Genomic DNA, 20,223 nt, shown 5'->3' with positions numbered 1-20,223 from the left:
ATCATAGTGGGTATAAGCTGTACACTCATTTTGTGGTTCAATATAAAGAGGTTTTTGCTTCAAAAAACACAAAATGTCTGGAAAACCAATGGAACCTGAAAGTTCTTGTTCAAATAAGGAAAATGTCATTCAAAAGTTATAAATTGCTACAAGGATTTTATGGGAAAGCTGCAATATTGAAGAGATGAGTCTGAACAGCACAGGCAGTTTTCTGAAGAAAGAAAAAATGTCCATAATGATTCTAGATCTGGTTGTTTGACAACAGTGAAACTGATAAAAACGTTGAAAAAGCAGAAAGTTGACAGAATAAATCAACTAAAGAATGGCAACAGAATAACTGGGGATATATAAAGAGAGTGTCTGTCAAATTTTGAACAATCTTGAAATGAAGTTCTATATGAAAATGATGCCTAAAAAAATTGACTCAATTTTTTGGATAAAATTCAAACAAAACCAAACTTTCTAGAGAATGTCATTTAGAGGATGGAGAATGGATATTTCAGTAAGCCCCTGAAAAAAAAAAAAGCAAAAAGCAAAGAAGAGCAAATCAAAATTCAAGAACAACTTGCTCAAAACTGATATCACTGAAACTTCATTTCCTGTATTTGATATTTACACTGCTTTCCAGAAAACCTTGTCACTCACTGTGATGAAGTTTTCAGGGAAGAAGTCTAAATATGTTTGCAAAAAATGAAGTCTCAGTTTCTTTATCTTTATAAGAACTGAGCTTGAGCAATTTCTGAACTCCATCTTTGTAAGTGGGAGACCTGTGGTTACATGAGACAGTTTCCAGAAAACATTTGAGAACCTGACGTACCTTTAATTTTAATACATTGGGGCATTTTTTCAAAGCTTTTATCTTGCAGATTTCTAATTTGAGGCCTGACAAAGATTTCATCTTTCACTTTAACAGCACCGGTCTTTGGAAATAACTCAAATTTCTTAAGCAATGAAATCCTCTTGAATTCATATGGCTCATCGTTTTCACAAAACTCCTCATTAGGTTAGCCAGTCACATTCTGATGTAATAGTCTGCAGTATAACAGATATCCCATAGGCATAGGAAACAAACAACATGTTGGGAAAACTCCCTGTATAGCCATTAACAAGCCAATGATTCTCAGGCCACAGCAAATGTTCCATTGATGAGTACTGCACTGAATCGCTTTGAGTAGTGTAGCCACATAATAGTGTTTCATTTAGATGGACAGAGCCGAAATAGGGAGTGATTGAGTTTAAGTTTCCCCTTATGCCACGATATCATGCCAGTAGCAGAGCAGACTGTTTACGAAGAATGTCACCAAAACTTAGCATCTTTTTTTGATAGTAAGACACTTGGACATTCTTCTTAACCAAGTGGCTCTGCTTCAGTCTTAAAGTGAGAAGATTGGCTTTACCTTTAAATATGGAGAAGGCCAGATCTCTAACTAGGTTATTTAACTCATCTCAGTTAAACAACACCAGCTCCAATTTTTGTCCATCAGATGTGTAATAAGGATCAACTGGATTCCTCAGGTCTCTGCCAACTGCACTTTCATCACATTCCATTTTGTTTTCTAAAGCATTTAGTCCATTCTGTAAAGACAGGCATACTGTCATCATGAGGGAATGAGCTCATATCTGATCTTACTTGAACCAATTTATAATCAAATAATTAAATTATGAAATAACAAAAATATAGATATATTCAAACAGTTATATAAATATGAATGTATAAATAATAATTATTATTTCTATTGCTGTTATATTATTTCTCCCTGATTGGGGGGTTCAATCCCCTAATTATGTTTGTGTACTTCCTGATCTTTTCCTTGTGAGTTTTCTGGAAGATGCCAGTGTTGGGCACCACTAGGTCAATTAGTTAGATAGACAGTCTTTTACTTCTTGTCGACAAGGGTTATATCCAGTCTGTTGTGCAGGATTGTCTTGTCCGTTATTATGGCACAGTCCCAGTACAGCTTACGTGTTGGGGTCTCTAGTGTGCCCTGGAGTTCAAATTTGTAATACAGTACACTATCTTTGATGAATTGGTATTTTCTTGCTAGCTTCTGATATATTATTCTTTCTACCTGGTTGTCTACAAGTGTACTCGATCTGGGTGCTCACCTTGCATCCTATGGTAATGTGTTGGATCGTTGACATGTGTCATCTGACATTCTGGGCTCCTTTGTGATGTATTTTATATAGTTTCTGGTATTAGTTATAGTCTTGGATGGTGGACATAAATCCTTCAATCTCAGGGAAGAGCATCCTGGTCATGAGCCATGCATTGGAAGCCATTTTATTTATGTGATCTTGATGGAGGTCATGTAGTGTCTGCCATGGAGTCACTCCATGGCAGACACTACATGACCTCTGAGCAGGAGAGGCCTTCTCGCTTAGGTTGAGTGGGGTATGTCATTTGTCTATCTTCCTTATGGCTTGGTAGGGTGCTGCTGTGTTTTTCTGGAAGTAATCCTTTGGGTTAGCTATCTCTGGCTTTTGTTGCTCGATGAGGTCTACAGGCCCCCCCTTCCTCCTTCTTTCCAAGCTATCGTCAGTCTCTCCATGGCTGACTTTGGGAGTTGGCGGCTCTTGGTCATCACTGTCCTTGTCTTTTGCATGATATCCCCCAGCTCGGTGTTAGTTCAATCTATGATCCGAAGGAGTATGTTAGCACTGGGACTGCACAGGTGTTTATGGCTTTAACCGTGTTCCCTCCATTCAGCTTTGCTTTGCACAGGCTGTCTCTGATAGTATTTTTCAGTCAGGCCTTAATTTCCTTGTTCTCTAACTGCTGAGCCTGCATCATCCCCAGATATTTGTAGATCTCTCCCACTGTTATGGCTTCGATCTCTTTACCAGTCTGCAGCTGGTAGTTTCGGCTAACTAATTTCTCCTGATTCAATCTGTGGGTCTTGTATTTGTCTAAACCAAATTCCATCCTGATGTCACTGCTGAATTCTTCAGCGACCCAGAGTAGTTGCTAGAGTTGCTTTTTGGTTGTCACATAGAGCTTGATGTCATCAATGTACATCAGATGGAAGATGGTGTACAGTTTACCATCCTTCCTCGAGGTTATATCACTATTTGCTGTTGTTGAGCATGGTGGATAGAGGTAGAGTGCTAGACAGAACTACAGTAGGCTCAGCGCAACTCCCTGAAAGATTGCTGTCCTATTGGGGATTGATCTGGTTGTGATGTTCTCGACCTTGATAGTGGTACTCCAATTTGCCATAGTTGCTTCTGGGAAGTTTGTCACCGTCAGATTGACTTTGTAGATCTTCATCATCTCTATTAGCCAGCTATGAAATACAGAATCGAAGGCCATGAGGTAATCAATGTACGTCAGCTACAGATTGCAGCACTTGTTGCAGGCTTGCTCTATAACTGCGGCATCTATGGTTAATTGCTCCTTGCATCCTTTCTGCTGTTCAGTCATTATGTTCTGGCTCTCTAAGTGTTCTGATATCTTCTTGGTTATGCAGCTGGTCAGGATCTTGTATATCATCAGAAGACAGGTGATTGGTCTGTACTTCACCATGTTTCTTGCATCTTGGTCTTTAGCCTTCAGAGATGTGATTCCATGAGTGAGAAACTCTGAAATTGTCTCTGGGTGCCTTATCATTCCGGTGAACTACTCTGCTAAGTGCTTGTGTGTTAGAGCTTCTTGTACCAGTAGTTGTGGACATTATCTATTTGCCAGTTGTGGGAGTTACTGATCGACTATTCTCTTGCTGAGAGAAAGGAGGTTCTGCTTCAGTGTGTCTAAGTATTCTCCTATTCTCTGATTTTTGGTCTTGTGTTTGTTGTGGACACTGTCTCTCTCTTGACGATGCTCTTCACTTTTCCAATCAATTTCTTACTCCTATTACCCCGTTGGTTCTGGGTCAATTGGCCTATCTTGACTCTTAATTCATCTATCTTCTGCTGAAGTCTTATTTCCCAAGTTGGTGGTTCCTTCTTTTTTCAGTTCTTCTGCTCTGTTCTCTCATTTCTTTTCCATTAATCCTAGTGGCTGCTATAGCAGCACAGTATATGGCTTGAGGATGGCCTCCAGTGTTGCACCATTGTTATCAAGGTAATGTGGTATTATTTGTCGACTGAGGTGGTCTGTGACTCTCCACAGGATTCTGTTGGGTCTCTGCTTCGGAACCATGTGGGTCTTTGTGGGGTCCATTCCTTTGAATTCTGTTAGGGCCTTCTCCCACTTGTCTTCTATTCGGATATCATGACTTGTCTCTTTCCACTTCATCTGCTCTGGGATGTATTTCTTCTTGCTCTTCCTTCTCAGGTTCTGTGTTGTCCATTTTCTTTGTTGTTGATTGCTCATGTCCTGCTTGATAATCTCCAAGATTGCAGAAACTGTTCTTTGTGACAATGGTGCTTCTCTGGTTTGCTATTCACTGTTCAGTGAACTGAATATCTGGGAATCATTCCAACCACTTGGTATGTAGTTGTGACCTGTACTTAGTCATATTAGTCTCTAGTTTGGTTATTTTACTCCTGCAGGATAAAGAACTCGCGTTCATGTATTGGCATTTTCTTCCTTCCTGGATGGTCACCAGTGCAGTTGCACAGGAAGCGCTTTCAGTTGGTTGGGGCGGATAGTCTTGCCCCTCCCTTGTGATGGCCATACGGGGAACAGCGACACTTGCTCCACTGTCTTTCTCGGGAGGCTGTCTCCAACTTTTCAAACCAACCCCTCTGCCTAAGGCGAGTTCTTTATCGAGTGATTTGCACCACACTCAATGCAGTATGAATATTAGTTCTCTTCGACACTGTCCATCAATGGAGGTGGATCTGTTTAGCTTCAGCTTACATCTAGTGGTAGTACTAGTTCTTGTGAGTGACATCAGATGGTGCCACTATCTGCCTCAGCCATCACTTCGACCTTGGGGAACGTAGGTCTTCTGAAGCGACTTTTACGATGTTTTTTATTATTACTATTACTGTTCTAATTTATTACTATAATTATTATAACGGTCTCTTTTAGGTTTTTTGAATTCTTCATGAAAAAACCAACATTTCATCTTTTCTAAATATTTCTGTGATCACAATGATTTTATCAAATATGGTGTTATGGACAACTGGAGGACTACTGTCCGCCAATTTAAAAATTCATTTTTGCACTTGTGGACCACTTTTTTTTTAATCTCATAATAGTTCTTGGTACATATCTATTCATAGACATGATATAGAGCTTTCACATTCAGGAGAAAAAGCACAGTCATAAATAAACTGGCCATCTGATGCTCAACACTTATCAAAAATATGTTTAGTATTTCACTTATTTCAACAAGAAATAAAAATTTTTGTTTCCACTATTTTCAATTCCAAATAAAGAAAGCTATACATATTAATGAAACATGTCTCTTGAAAAAAATAACTAAATTGTTCTTTAAGATGCACAATGTGCAGGCAAATTGAAAAGGAAGATAGTGGTAATCTAAGCACTTCAATCTGAGTTAGCATTAGCAAAGCATATGATGCAAGAAAGCAAGCTTATACAGCATCAGCCAAAAAAAATCCCATAGATTTTCATTATTCTCCAAAATAACTGCAGTGCATTTTGTTACAATAAAAATGCAGAAATGGTATTTATAAGTCGAACAGAAAACTTTGGAAGATGATAATTTTTTTTCAAGTGTCACATTATGAAATACTATTGACATTATTATTAAGCCCATGTTCAGAAAAGTAAAGACATATTTAACCGCTGAATGATGTATAAAATTTTTCAGTTGAGAATATGATGATCAGCATTACTGGGGAAAATTCACTAAAGAAACTTTTTTTTTTTCTCGGTGCCAATTGGTTGTAGAAAAATCCCAGTCACTACATCCACTACTGTCAGCTTCTACACTTTCTCCATCACAAATTATTTACTTCTGGAGGTGACAAAAACCAGCATGGGTGCTAGGACAAACAGTCTCATAGAGCCTTTCTCCAATTCTTCACTGGACCGATCCCCTACTCAATATTCAGGACCAGGTAGCTGGCTCATCTGAGCCCCCACCCCAGTGCCGCTATTCAATTGACAATCTGTATATTCAGTAACATTCAAAAACAACTAACAGTTGTTTTGCTTTCAGCACTAAAATCCCCTACACTAATTCTTTTACAATGTGACATGACAACATATCATACTGTAAAAAAATTACTGTAGGTGATAACATATAAATAAAATAACTGTGTGGTTCACAATGAACAAGAATATTGGACTCCAGAATCAAAACTGATATCAAAATAATAAGGAGAACTAAAATAAAATAACTGCATGATTACCCAGTAAACAAGAATGCTCCACTCTGAAATCGAAATGCAAGTGGTCAAGTGAATTATTACTATCTTCCAGATCACTTTGGACATGAATTACATAGACTACTCACCCACAGCAGATCTCAAATCACATTGAAAATTGGAAAATATAAATTAGGGTAAGTTAGGAAGGCACTAAAAGCTTCAACCCAGCAAGTACAGGCACCAATCACAGGGAACAGTTTTAAATGGGCAGGAGGACCATTTACCCCCACATGACAACTGAAGTGTCAATGGACTGCAACTTTTATTGAATATAAGTCTTGTAACAAAAAAATTAAATATTTAAAAAATTCTGTGTTTTTTACACATTTTATTTTCAAAAAAATATATTCATTTTGCTGAAAATTCAAAAAAATAAAAAAATAATAAAATAAAATACAAACATGGATCTATTAGTCTCTTCCATTTTCTAGATTAAAAGATCACTGGTTTGTGACAGGTACCCTGCCAAAATATATGCAAAGTTATTTGCTTTCCTCTCCCACTACTTCTGTAAACATTTGCAATCTTAGAGGAGTTATTTATGTAAGATTTGTTAGTGTTTTCATATAATAAAGATGAGAACTTGAAAGTCAACATTCTCAAGATGGACTTTGCTGCAAGCAACCTACATACATAATTTCAAATGTTGCACTGTGACGCACACCAAAATAAAATTAATTTGAAATAAATAAATAAATTTAAATAATATAATAAAAAATATAATAAATAATTTTATATTTTATAATATAAATTAAATACAATATAAATTAAATTATAAATATTTTATATTTTATGTTTTATAAAATAAATTTGAAATAAAAAAATAAACGTTTGTTTGTTATTTGGTTTTTAGGAGCATTAGCAACTAAGGCCATATTGCTCCAGGAATATGCGGTGGTCATTCCTTGACCTTTCCGCATCCTCCGTATTTGGTGGTGATGGGCTCGAACCCCGGTCTAATCAAGAAGCATGTGCTACGCACTGCTGCTCCTTCCCACCTGGCTACGGAGGTGCAATAAACATTTGAAATAAAAATAAAAACAAAATTAAATAAATTTGGAAATAGAAGTAATAGTGTGTGTGTGTGTGTGTGTGTGTGTGTGTGTGTGTGTGTGTGTGTGTGTGTGTGTGTGTGTGTGTGTTTTAATATTGTTTTAAATATTTATATACATAAAAATATGCATGTACAGGTTTGAAATTCTGTGCCCAATAATGATCTTTTAAACTGGAAAATAGAAGAGACCAATAGACCCATGTTCACATTTTATGTCTAAAAGTGTTTTTTAATTTTCAGCAGAATTAATATTTTTTTGTTGTTTGAAAATGTGTAAAAAGTTAAAAAAAAAAAATTCTAAATTACTGGTACTGTTCAAACAAAAAAAAAAAAAAAAAAAGTTTTCTAGACACGACAAATAAAGTTGGTTCATGTTAGGTACCCCTGCAAAAATATGTGCAGGCTCTAGATGAACATGAAGGTTTTACTCTAGATCAGTGCTTCTCAAACTTTTTGGATCACCGCCCCCCCCCTAAAAAAAGCCCTCGCCAGGGCTTTTTTTTAGCCCACCAATATAAAGTGAAGCTAAATAACTGAAATGAATATTTGTCTGTTTGCCTCCAAAAACATAAATGCAGCCCTGCATGTATGTGTGTGAATTATAAAGAAAACTATTTACTGCACTTGATTCGTTCTTCGTAAAAAATTACAACTACATAAATAGTCAGTTATAGTCACTTAAATTAAATCATAAGTTAATTCAAAGAATATGCTTTAATTTTGTTTATAGCAGTAATAACAGTTTGTAGAGAATTGTGCAGTTGATCACCAAGTTTTTTTGCAACTAAATGCTGACAGTGAATGATACAATGAACAGTAATAATATTTGGCACAGCATTTTTTAAATAAGCCATAAAACACTTGTAACAGCCAATCATTGATGGTGCTCCATCCGACCCCCTGTTGCCCTCTTTCATGCCTATCCCCCCCGCCGTCCCCTTTCATGCCTAAGCCCCCATGGATAATTCAAATGCCCCCCAGAGGGCGATATCGCCCACTTTGAGAAGCACTGCTCTAGATGAATACTGTGATGTTTAAATCAAATGGTGGCTATCTTTTTTCACAACGGTGGTAAAATCCCCCCCCAACTCATCAGGGCCCTTCAGTACCCTGATAGGGGCAATTATGTATGTGATAAATTTAATTTCAGCTGAACTGCAAACAGAATGTTATTAGAATCGGGGATACAGATATACACATAACAACCTCACAAGACCAGTATCTAGAAAGTAGAATAAAAAAGTGACCATTTTTGGAACAAAATATTTCTGTGTAAAAAATCCAAGTATTAAGTGGTAAAGAATAATTTTTTGTTTAATGATAATAATTAAAATAATAAAATTTTAAGACGTTCACATTCAAAAATCAAACTAAAAAATGTTCTTTGACTGCAAAAAAAGTACTATTTTCAAAACAAAGAGTTTATTAATTTTTTTTTTCAATGTTAGAAAAGATTGTTGATTATTCACCAGCCTCCGCCCCCCTAATTTTCATTTTGATATTATACATTTATTTTCTTTCCTTGTACTGGCATTCTTTATTAACACAAAGCCAAACAAAATATTCAGTAGTGCCATCACTGGCATATCAAATCTTTTCAGGCATTATTCTGAGAAAACAAGAATGTTATCAGTTCCAAAATTACTCATATAAAAATAATTTTGGAAGTGATGTATTTTTAGGACTAGCACCCACTTACCTTGAATCACTAATTAATGCACTAACCACTGAACGGACAGAATTCATGGGATACCTGGTTCCTGTGCAATGTAACGCTGTCATCCCTCTCGCTAGTGGACAAACCCACAGCTTGGCAGGTATATAGGTACACTGCATCACTGCATTCACATAGATTCGTTGTCAGTATGAATAAACATCATGAGTTAACTGACTTTGAAAGAGCGACGATAGTGCGTGCCCAACACATGGGTCACTCTATCGTGGAGGTGGTACAGAAAATGCATTATCCCCATTTAACAGCATCAAGAGTGTATTGGGAATACGCTATTTCCGGAATAACATCTCATCGTGGACAGTGCTGTGGGCAGAGAAAGGTGGTGGATGAAAGTGGCCATCGAAGTCTGTCTTGCAGTTTCAGCCAACCAGAGAGCAATAGTGGCACAAATCACCACTGACTTCAACAAGGAAGGTGCCAGAAACGTCTCCACCAAAGCCATCAGCAATCATTAGCCGCAACAGACTATGGGAGCTGCCAAACCACCAGAGTCCCATTGCTAACACCATGACACAGGACTCTACGCCCCAACTGGGCGAAAGAACATCGGCACTGGACCTTGGATGATTGGAGATGAGTCTCCTGGTCTGATGAGTCCCGTTTCCAGTTATTTCCAGTCAACGGGAGGGTGCGTATCACGGAAAACACACGAAGCTATGCACCCATCGTGTTAACAAGAAACTGTTCGGGAAGGTGGATGGTCAGTAATGGTCTGGGGGATGTTCAACTGACACACATTGGAACCTCTGGTACGTCTAGATGCATTTCTGAATGGTCCAGGTTTATAAATACGCGAATGGTCCACGATTTATAAATACGCGAACGATAGCTTATATAACACGAACCGAATTCGCTTATGCATGATTCGCCTTTGTGTTTACAAGAAATGGCAGTCGAACGCAGAATCACCCCAACCGAACGCAACACGATAGGAATGAAGAGAAGATTCTGAAAATGTATTTTTTTTTTTATATCAGTGAAGGGGAAACACATTTCACCATAATAACGTAAAAACCAACACAATTTCAGCTATCAGTATAATCACAAATGCAATTAGATCGAGTTTACTACCAGTTTATACCAGATTCCACTTGCAGAAACATAACTGGAAATTGTTTTTATTGTTTTATGGTAGTAACCCCTAGAAATGTGCTTTAGTAAAATGTGAGGTGTTAATAGTGTATCTCTGCCTTTATGGTGTTGTTTATTCAATTGCTACACGCGCGCAGCTTTGTTTATGTGTATCAAGCATGCCTCCTCATTTTGTAATAGTGCGAGCGATGAATCTGTTTAACGACAATGCAATGTCATATTTCCGTGAAATCCTCAAGACGAGGCAAGTGTCATTAAAGTCACACAAAAAGAAAGAGTCAACAGATAGCAGTGATTCCGTTAGTGACAGTGAAAGTCGTCCTACCATAAATTCGATTGCTTTATGTATATTAAATTTAAATATTAAAAATATGAAAAGGTATGTATGTATTTTGTATTAATCATTTTTACAGTATATGAATATTTTTGAGTTTTGGAACAAATCATCTGGGTTTCCATGATTTCTTATGGGAAAATTCGCTTTGATATACGAGTGCTTTGGATTACGAGCACGTTTCCGGAACGAATTATGCTCGCACACCAAGGTACCACTGTACACACTCAGCACACTGTACACCGAGCAACTGATGAAGGGACATCTCACCCTGAAAGCTTCTATTTTATTGTTTTTATTATATATATATATATATTTCTTTTTTTTTAACGTTTTAACATTTTTATTTTATATCTGCTTTAGTATTTTATTTATGTATATATCTATTTATTTATTTATTTTAATAAAGTTTAATTTAAACAGTTTGTCGGCCGTTACTAGAAATTATACAGTGATGCAGCTCAAGGTCTGTTTTCTGAAGTCTCAGACAATTATACCAATAAATATATACATACATACAATATATACCTGCCAACTTTCAGAAGAAATACAACTTTAGCTGGAACTAAATTCTAGCACTATTTGAATGGCTTTTGCACTTTTCTTTCAAATTAATGGCAGCTAATGCATCTCAAACATTGCATTTATTGTTGCCATGATGCAATAATTGTATTTTAAAATTCTCTTTGCATGAGTCCCCCCCCCCCACCATGGATAGGAATAAACAAGATGTTTATATATAAGTGTGTGTGTGTGTGTGTGCGCGCGCGCTTGCGCACGAGCACGTACAAACACACACACACATATAAACATTTGTTTATCCCTATCCATGGTCAAAAAGGGGGCGAACCATGTAAAGAGAATATTAAAATACAGTTACTGCATCATGGCGACAAAGTGAATTTGTGGTCAAGCTCTATACCTAGTGGGATCAGTGTTTTGAACAATATGGATGATGGTTATTTTTCTCCTCAAGTCAGAGAAAGTACAATAGACACAAATAATCTTGATTTGGTCCTAAATAAAGATCCAAGTATTATCAACGGTTCAACAGTGCATGAACTGACAGCACATAGTGACCACAAAGTTATAAAAAGAATAGTGTCCAAGAGAAATTTTGGTGGTCAAAGGAAAGGGTTTCAATTTTAAGAGAAGGGAACTGTAGCAGGTTGAGGGTCTTCCTAAGCTCTATCAGTTCAGGGTGGTAATTTCAGGTTGCTGGATACAAATTCTGCACTAAAGGGAATGCTCTGGAAAATTATCCTGCAAGCTGCAAACATATTTATTTGTAGCTTCCAGGTAAAGTAACACAAAGGAAGGATGTCAAAATGGACAACAGAGAAAACTGACAGATGTTATATAGATTCCACTGGACTCAAGGGCAAATGTCTATTCCCATAAGTTCTACTTATAGGAATCACTAGTTAAATGAATCAGCCACTTCACTGAATCAAAACTTGAAAACACTATACGTTGCAGTGAGTAAAACTGTTCTTTTATTAGAATCAACAATTTCAGTTTATTGAATCATAATATATGATAGAGGTAAGCTATATAATCTGTGTTTTTTTGGGCGCTTTGTTACATTTTGACTAATCCTTTATTACTCAATGAATGTTGTAAGTTGTCGTGTAAAACATTAAAAAAAGTGATTGGTACATAACAATTTAAACTTAATTTAAATTTATACATTTTAACACCAATTTACATTTCATACCAAAATTGTAAGTATTATGCTTTCTTCACTAGCTAGCATGCATACTTTAATTTCGGACTGGTACAACTCCATTATATATATATTTACACTGTCCTGTCAGAATGTTTGTTGATTTTTGATATTACTTCCAATTTTTTAATTATTATTTCTATATATATATATATATATGTACAGGGTTGTTAAAATTAAAGTATCCCTATGTAGAGGGCTCTGGAGGGAGTTCTAAAGCTCGTACTTAAGAGAAATTTGGAAAACAGGTACAATAAAGAATGTGCTTGCCATTTACTGGAAACAAAATTAGTTACTTGTCACTATATGGCACTGTGGCAATACAAATCACTTGAACAGCACTACAATTGTTCAATGTATCTTCCATTTTGGTCAACACCAGTTTCCATTCGAAGAACAGCATTTTCTACAGCAGAACGTAACATGTCAACTGGAAAAGCCAGCACATGATGTCTAATGCTGTCCTTCAGATCTGTCAGAGTTTCACATCTTTCCTGATACACCTGGTTCTTCAGAAAACCCCACAACCAGAAGTTGCATGGGGTGAGGTCCGGTGAAAGGGGTGGTCAAGATGTCTGGAAACAACAGCTGATGACCTGTTCATCTGTAAAGTGTTGCCTTAGCAATCTCTGGACACAACGGTGGATGTGGGGTGGTCTGACTGTATTGAAATACAGTCAGACCTCTCTTTAACCAACTTCCATATAGCGAAATTTTCTATGTAGCAAACCTTTCAGATTTCCCCTTGGTTATTACATTGAAAATAGTTTCCCTATAATGAAGAAAATTTCCATATAACGAACTGATTTCGAGAGACCTGGGTATGCACTGTTCGTACCTCTAGCCTTTAGGCAATAAAGCTGATGCTGTAGAAAGCAAGAATTAAGAGCTAAAAGGATTAAGCTTGTTGTTTGTTCGTTATTTGGTTTTTAGGAGCATTAGCAACTAAGGCCATATTGCTCCAGGGATATGTGGTGGTCATTCCCTGACCTTTCCGCATCCTCCGTATTTGGTGGTCACGGGCTCGAACCCCGGTATAATCAAGAAGCGTGTGCTACGCACTGCTGCTCCTGCCCACCTGGCTACGGAGGTGCCATAAAAAAAGGATTAAGCATTAATCCCTTTAGCTTTTAATAGCTAAAGGCTTTAATTCCATGAATTAAGAGCTAAAACATTTTATAACGGTGCCTGTAAAACTCTGCAGGAAGAAACCGGCCAACTATGGCGCGGGATGGAAAACGATAGAAGTTTCGGAGAGGCCTTTGCCCAGCAGTGGGTCAACAATGGCTAAAAAGAAGTAAAACCTATACAACTTACGCACTATTATGCCGATAAGTCCTGCTGGTTAGATGTCCACATGCCATTGGCAAAGATTAAAGCATAATCCCGATGTGGGCATTGGCACTGGTCAACCTATTTCCTACTGTAAGCATCCTATTAGAGAATTAGGAGAGAGTGATTTTCCTTTATCTCAGAAGTTTATCTGTTGTTTCAAAGAAATGAGTCATCCACACATTCACTAAATTTCACCAGTCTCTGTTTACATGGTAACTACAAGTGGTCCCTAATTTCAGCTTTGTTTTAACTGCTATGCAAGTAACCTTACAGTGTCTAAAGGAAATCCCGGGTGTAGAATAAAAAAGTGGAAGTGCTTAATAGTGTAGATCGCGGCATAAAAAAAAAGAAATCACCTTAAATTATGATGTCCCTGCCAATAGTGTGTCAACCATTCTGAAAAACCCTGTTTCGATTCACAAACGGTTTGAGGAAATGGGACCCAATTGGAAGTGTGTGAAATTATGCCTTTGGGAAGATGTAGATGAAGCAGCTTTTAAATGGATGAAGTTGATTCGAGACCAAAACATGCCGATATCAGGGCTATTAATAAAAGAAAAGGCTATGGAGTATGCATCTTTTCTGGGGCACAAAACATTTCAAATCAGTTCTGGTTGGCTGGACAAATTTAAAGAGCATCATGGCCTACTCGAAAAAGTTATTTCTGATGAAAGTGGAGTTGCAATCAAAGAAGACTATACCCATTGGAAAGAAACACTTTTGAAAAAAAATTATGGAGGACTACGAGTCCAAAGGCAGGTTCAACATTGATGAAACGTGTCTATTTTTTAAATGTTTGCCGAACAGGACACTGACTTTTAAAGATGATAAACCAGATGATAAATAGTTGCAACACTTTCGGTTGCAACTATGGCTGGTAATGAAAAACTGAAGCTTTTGGTAATAGGTAAAAGTAAACAACCCCAATGTTTCAAAGGAGTAAAGTCATTAGAGTTGGACTACAACTACAACAAAAATCCTTGAATGACAAAGCCAAATTTTTGAGCAGTGGATTTTAAATTTCGATAGAAAGAGGACAAAAGAAAACAGAAAAATCACATAGATAGTGGGCAGGGTAGTTGACTGTCGACAACTACCCTGCCCACTATCACTCAGTAATTTTTAAACTTACAAGAGTGAAGCTTGTTTTCTTCCTTCTGAATAATTTGTCTTAATTGCAGCCAATGGACCAAGAATTTGAAAATGCACTACTGAAAGTGCATACTGAAAAAAATTATACTGTGAATAGAAACCAACCAAACCATACGATCTGTTATTGATTTGTGGATGTGCATATCAGAGTTGGCGAAAGTGTGGAGTCGATGTGATGGAAACAAAGATTAAGAATTGTGTCACAAAATCAGGTTTTGCGAAAATGCTAATTAACAGGGATGAGAGGGATGAACTACTAGAAGACACTGAGCAATTTTGGGAAGAGTTCCAAGAGAGGTTTGATCAGTGGAAAAATTATTCTTGACAAATTTTTAGGAGTTGATAATGATGTCATAGAACTGAATATCCGAGTGACATGAAACTGCTTTGAAACCTGGCATGTTTTTTCTTCTTTCAATATGAAACTTCTTTTAGGCATTCGTTTCCAAAAAAGTTCTGCTTCATCTATGTTAAAAACTTGTTGAGAAGTATAACTCCAACATGTGGGAGCGTATTTAAAGAACTAGTGACAATATCGATGATGAGTTGGATGAAAATGAGGGCAATATTAAACCTTCCAAACAAATGTTGGCAGAATTTGAAACTTTGCATCAAGGCCTTCAGTGGGAAGAAAAAGTAACAGAAAATATATGAGTGTTTAAAGTTTAAACAAATGCGAACATTTTTATGAACAGCGTACAGTAGAATCCAGTGTACAACAAACAATAACCAAACATTTTACAACATAATTCTTAAAAGTGTACTAATAAATTGTGGGCATCATGTAAGTAGTCATTTCTTAATATGTATGTATTAATAAATTGCTTTAAAATGTTAGAAACTTTATTCTTTCCCATCTTTTATTATATTTCTGAACTTACAGTATTTTTCATTGTTGAAAAGGTCATATTTCTTTATAACGAAATTTCTGTATAACGAATTTTTTCAAGAGAACGATCGATTTCATTATACAGGGTGTCTCAAAAATATTGGTACAAATGTTTAGGGGAGGTAGGTAACATCTAAAGGAATGTGAATCGCATAGGAACCCAAAACCGGAAACGTCGCTGTAAGTCGGTACACGGCGCTGTTCATCAGTTCCCGAGAAGGAAAATTTCTGGTTTACTCATTCAAGCAGTAGTCGCTGCATGAAGAGCATGCATCGATATACGAACTGTGAGCTGGCAGACATGCACCTAGTGTATGGATTAGCAGAGGGTAATGGACGAGCCACTCAACGAATTTATGGGGAACGCTTCCCAGACAGACATGTACCGGACCACCGTTTGTTTGCATGTGTGCATCAAAATTTGTGCGATTATGGGTCATTTAGAGGTAACAGGAGTAGTGCGGGCAGACCACGTTCGACGCGAACTCCTGCCATGGAAGAAATTGTGTTGAATGCCGTCCAGAATAATCCTACTACCAGCACATGTGCCGTTGCCTCTGCCTTTGGAGTGTCTCATTGCAGTGTACAGCGTGTCTGGCACAATGATATCTTACACCCCCTTTCATCTCCAAAGGGTTCAGTTACTGCTCCCCCAAGATCATCCTGCACATGTGGCTTTTGCACAGTGGTTTCTCCAAGAAAGTGTTCAAGACTTGAATTTTCCAGCCTATGTTTGTTCACAGATGAGGCTTATTTCACTCAGCAAGGCTTATTCAATCAGCACAATGCTCATATGTGGGCTCATGACAACCCACACGGTGTGCGCCCCATCGCTTCACAATAAATGTGTGGGCAGGTATGGTCGGTGACTGCTTAGTCGGCCCATACCTGTTACCATCCCGCATGAACTCCACTAAATATCGGATCTTTCTTAAACAAGTTCTACCAGGGTTATCTGACGATGTTCCAGCAAATGTGAGGCGCAACATTTGGTTTCAACATGACGGGGCACCTGTCCATTATGGAAGGTGTGTTCGTGACCATTTGAACAGGCGTTTTGGGCGTCACTCGATTGGTTGTGGTGGGCCCATTGCCTTGTCCCCATGCTCACCTGATTTATCGAGCCTTGATTTCTTTCTGTGGGGGGGGGCCCTCAAATCTATCATGTACGAATCACCTGTGGAGACGAAAATGGATCTCGGGGTGAGACTCGTCTGCGCTGCTGCTACTGTCAAAGAAACTCCAGGTGTGTTTGACCGTATCCGCCAATCCATGCTGCGTCGGTGTCACACATGCATCGCGTCTCATGGTAGAACCTTCGAGCATCTGTTGTAACATCATGAAATGCATCCATCTCATACTCCACTGTTAATATTATGTCAAATAAATGTTTGCCACTAATTACTGTCTTGTGTCATTTCTGCTTCTTGTGCCTCTGCTACTACTTTCCCGTGACGTTTCCGGTTATGGGTTCCTATGCAATTCACATTCCTTTAGATGTTACCTACCTCCCCTAAACGTTTGTACCAATATTTTTGAGACACCCTGTATAGAGGTCCGACTGTATTTTTGGATAGCAAGACTATTGTTTCTAATGTTTTTTTTAACTTATTATACAATAATATCAAAATTAAGAATAAATTTTTAAAAGTTTTCCATTTTAAACTATTTCCTGTCCTTTTTTCTCAAAAAACTTATCAGGGAAGTAAAGACAACTGCATGCCTGCTGTTGTTTAATGTTTTTGTGTATCCACTAGACTTACATTACTAGCTAGAATTATATTACAAGCAATAAGTAATTTTTGTCTGATGGCAGAATTCTGAAACAATCCAGCTATGTGCATATAATTTTTATATATATTTATATTTTCTCATCTTAAGGGAAAAATATTTTAAGAAAAGAAAAATGTTCTATAACTTGCATTTCTGAAGATTACAGGTGACCCCGCTTAATGCTGATAATTCATTCCGGAAAAAAGAGTGCTAAGTGAATTCGTGCTAAGCGAGCGCTGCATTCCCATAAGGTAACATATGTATTTGTGAGTTGCGGTCGGATAAGATATTTCCATAGGATATTTCCTAATCGATAATAAACGGTAGTGAAAAGATGCACAAATGTCAGTCAAAATATTTAATATTCAAATATTTGTACACAAAATATTCTGCATTACATACGTATATAATTATGTGGTAACCACTTCCATATCAAAATTAAACTTAAAATTCCAATTAAAATCATGAATTTAATCATGAAAAATGTGTCGATTTTGGGTTGTACTTTGGCCCTCATCTTGGTAAACTAAAAGGGGTTTTAATTTAAAATCCCCCGCAGCCTTACCACCCAACAATAAATGATCCTTCACTGCTTTGAAACCTGGCATGTTTTTTCTTCTTTCAATACGAAACTTCTTTTAGGCATTCATTTCCAAAAAAAGTCCGGCTACATCTATGTTAAAAAACTTGAAGCATCAGTATACTGTGTCTGTAATTGTGCATATTCTACAGTTGGTTTATCTGTTTAATGGATAAAGAAACAGTTTCTAGGATGCCACTTGAGACCTACTAAGCACTATATAGCAGACTGATCAAGTACAAGAGTGCAAATAGCCCCTACTAGTTTCAAATGGTTCCACATTTTTTTTTTTAGGTGAGCTTTCTTCAGATCATCACATAGACTAATCTCTCTTTTTTTTTTTTTTATAATATTTAACTTAACTGAATTCTGCGTTGGATATTATCTTCAATAAAATTAGTTAAAGTCTCTCCATCTAGACAAGACTGCAGCAATAATTCAGAAAGCATGGGTTTGTTAAGGGAAAGTCTTGTCTGACAAAGTTGATTGGATATTATGATGTGGTTACAAAGGAACTGGAGGCAAAAAATAATTTTGATATCACATACTTGGATTTCCGGCAAGCTTTTGACACTGTTGCGCATGGAAGACTACTGTACAAATCGGAGCAGAATGGTATTAAGGGTAAGTTGCTACAATGGATAAAAGGATGGTTGAGTGGGAAAACACAGAGGGTGGTAATCAATGGGTGCTGCTCTTCGTGGACTAATGTTATTAGTGGAGTATCACAGGGTTCGGTGTTAGGTCCACTGTTGTTTTGTATATTTATCAATGATATTGATGATGGCATATCAGGCTTAGTGTAGAAGTTTGAAGATGATACAAAGGTTGGCAGGGTTGTTAATGACAGTAATGGCAGTGTGCTACTGCAACAGGATCTAGAAAATTTGGGAAGATGGGCTGAGAAGTGGCAACTGAAGTTTAACATTGACAAATGTAAAGTACTGCATATGGGTAGAAGTAACCCCCAGAGGAACGTTCCAACTGTATAGTACTACACTTAATGTGGTAGAAAATGAAAAAGACCTGGGAGTAATTGTGCAGTCAGATATGAAGTTTTCTGAGCAATGCAGACAGGCTGCCAGGGCAGGTCATGGGGTTTTGTCAATGATATACAGGAATTTTGCTAGCAGGGAAAAGGTGGTGATTGTCCCTCTGTATAAGGCAATGGTCAGGCCACACCTTGAATACTGCGTACAGGTCTGGAGACCTTATTTTAGGACGGATGTAGATTTGCTTGAGTGTGTACAGAGAAGGGCAACAAGATTGGTGAGGGGAATGAAGGGATCCTCTTACCAAGAGTTCTGCAAATTGCAATGGCTGGAGACCAGGCACCTGCATGGTGGTCTGATTGAGGTATACAAGGCCTTGAATGGGTTGAGCACGCTGAATTCTGATCTGCATTGGATATAATATCCAACGCACTTGTTCAGATTACGAACTTAAGGGGGCATAAATTCAAATTGAGGAAAGACAGATGTAGAATAGATGTGGGGAAATTTTCCTTTAGCCAGCGGGTGGTTAATTGCTGGAACAAACTTCCATCTGTCGTTGTGGAAGTTGATAGATTAAATAAATTTAAGGAGGAACTGGACAAACATTTAGAGGGAATTATTGTGTAAGTTGTTTTTTTTTTTGGCTGATGCTACATAAGCTCATATGCTTGCTTTCTTGCATCACATGCCACTATTAGTACTACTACATTTCAATCCTAATAGCCGTCCTAGCCCTAGTTGCTTGCAGCGGAACAGCTGTCTTTCCCGCTGCTAAAATTAATTCTTTATTTTTATAATTGTTCTTACAGTTAAACCTACCAGTCTAAATTACGGCACACATCTGCTTGTCGTTGACCGGAACTGATTTCTTTCAAAAACATCTAATTTAATTTTCAAATTCAATCTTTTTCTTACAACATTTGTAGTCTTCGTACTGTGTCCAGACGATGCTGTTTCATTCTTATCTGCCATTATTAACTCTTCGAAAATGTAACTATGTTGGTGGCATTAATTATGATTCAATGTTCAAGTAAACTGTCCATTACGCACAATGTCTAACACTGTACAGAGTGATGACTAGACTTCAGATAAATGCATATAACGCAAATATTACAAGCAATATATTTCATCATTTTTTAAAATGTTGATCTCGGAACTATGTAACAAGTCACTGTACTGCAATTAAATTAGTATGCAAGAAAATTTCACTAAACATGGGAAAATTTCTCAAGTTGGCATAGGAAATGTTTTAATGCTGTTTTGCTATTCGTTT

The 20,223-nt window shown here is 37.3% G+C and overlaps 1 protein-coding gene across 2 annotated transcripts in view; it reads right to left on the bottom strand.

Moving 5' to 3' along the window:
- jar (Myosin heavy chain 95F jaguar) overlaps positions 1-20,223 on the bottom strand; it is a 633,758-nt gene that overhangs the window by 578,730 nt on the left and 34,805 nt on the right. The gene's annotated exons all lie outside the window — the stretch shown is intronic.

This window comes from Mastigoproctus giganteus, chromosome 8 (genome assembly GCF_048544385.1).
Source record: "Mastigoproctus giganteus isolate SK-2022 chromosome 8, ASM4854438v1, whole genome shotgun sequence".
Classification (NCBI taxonomy): domain Eukaryota; kingdom Metazoa; phylum Arthropoda; class Arachnida; order Uropygi; family Thelyphonidae; genus Mastigoproctus; species Mastigoproctus giganteus.
Note: the sequence above shows the minus strand (reverse complement) of the source record. Positions and strands in the feature narration are given on the sequence as shown.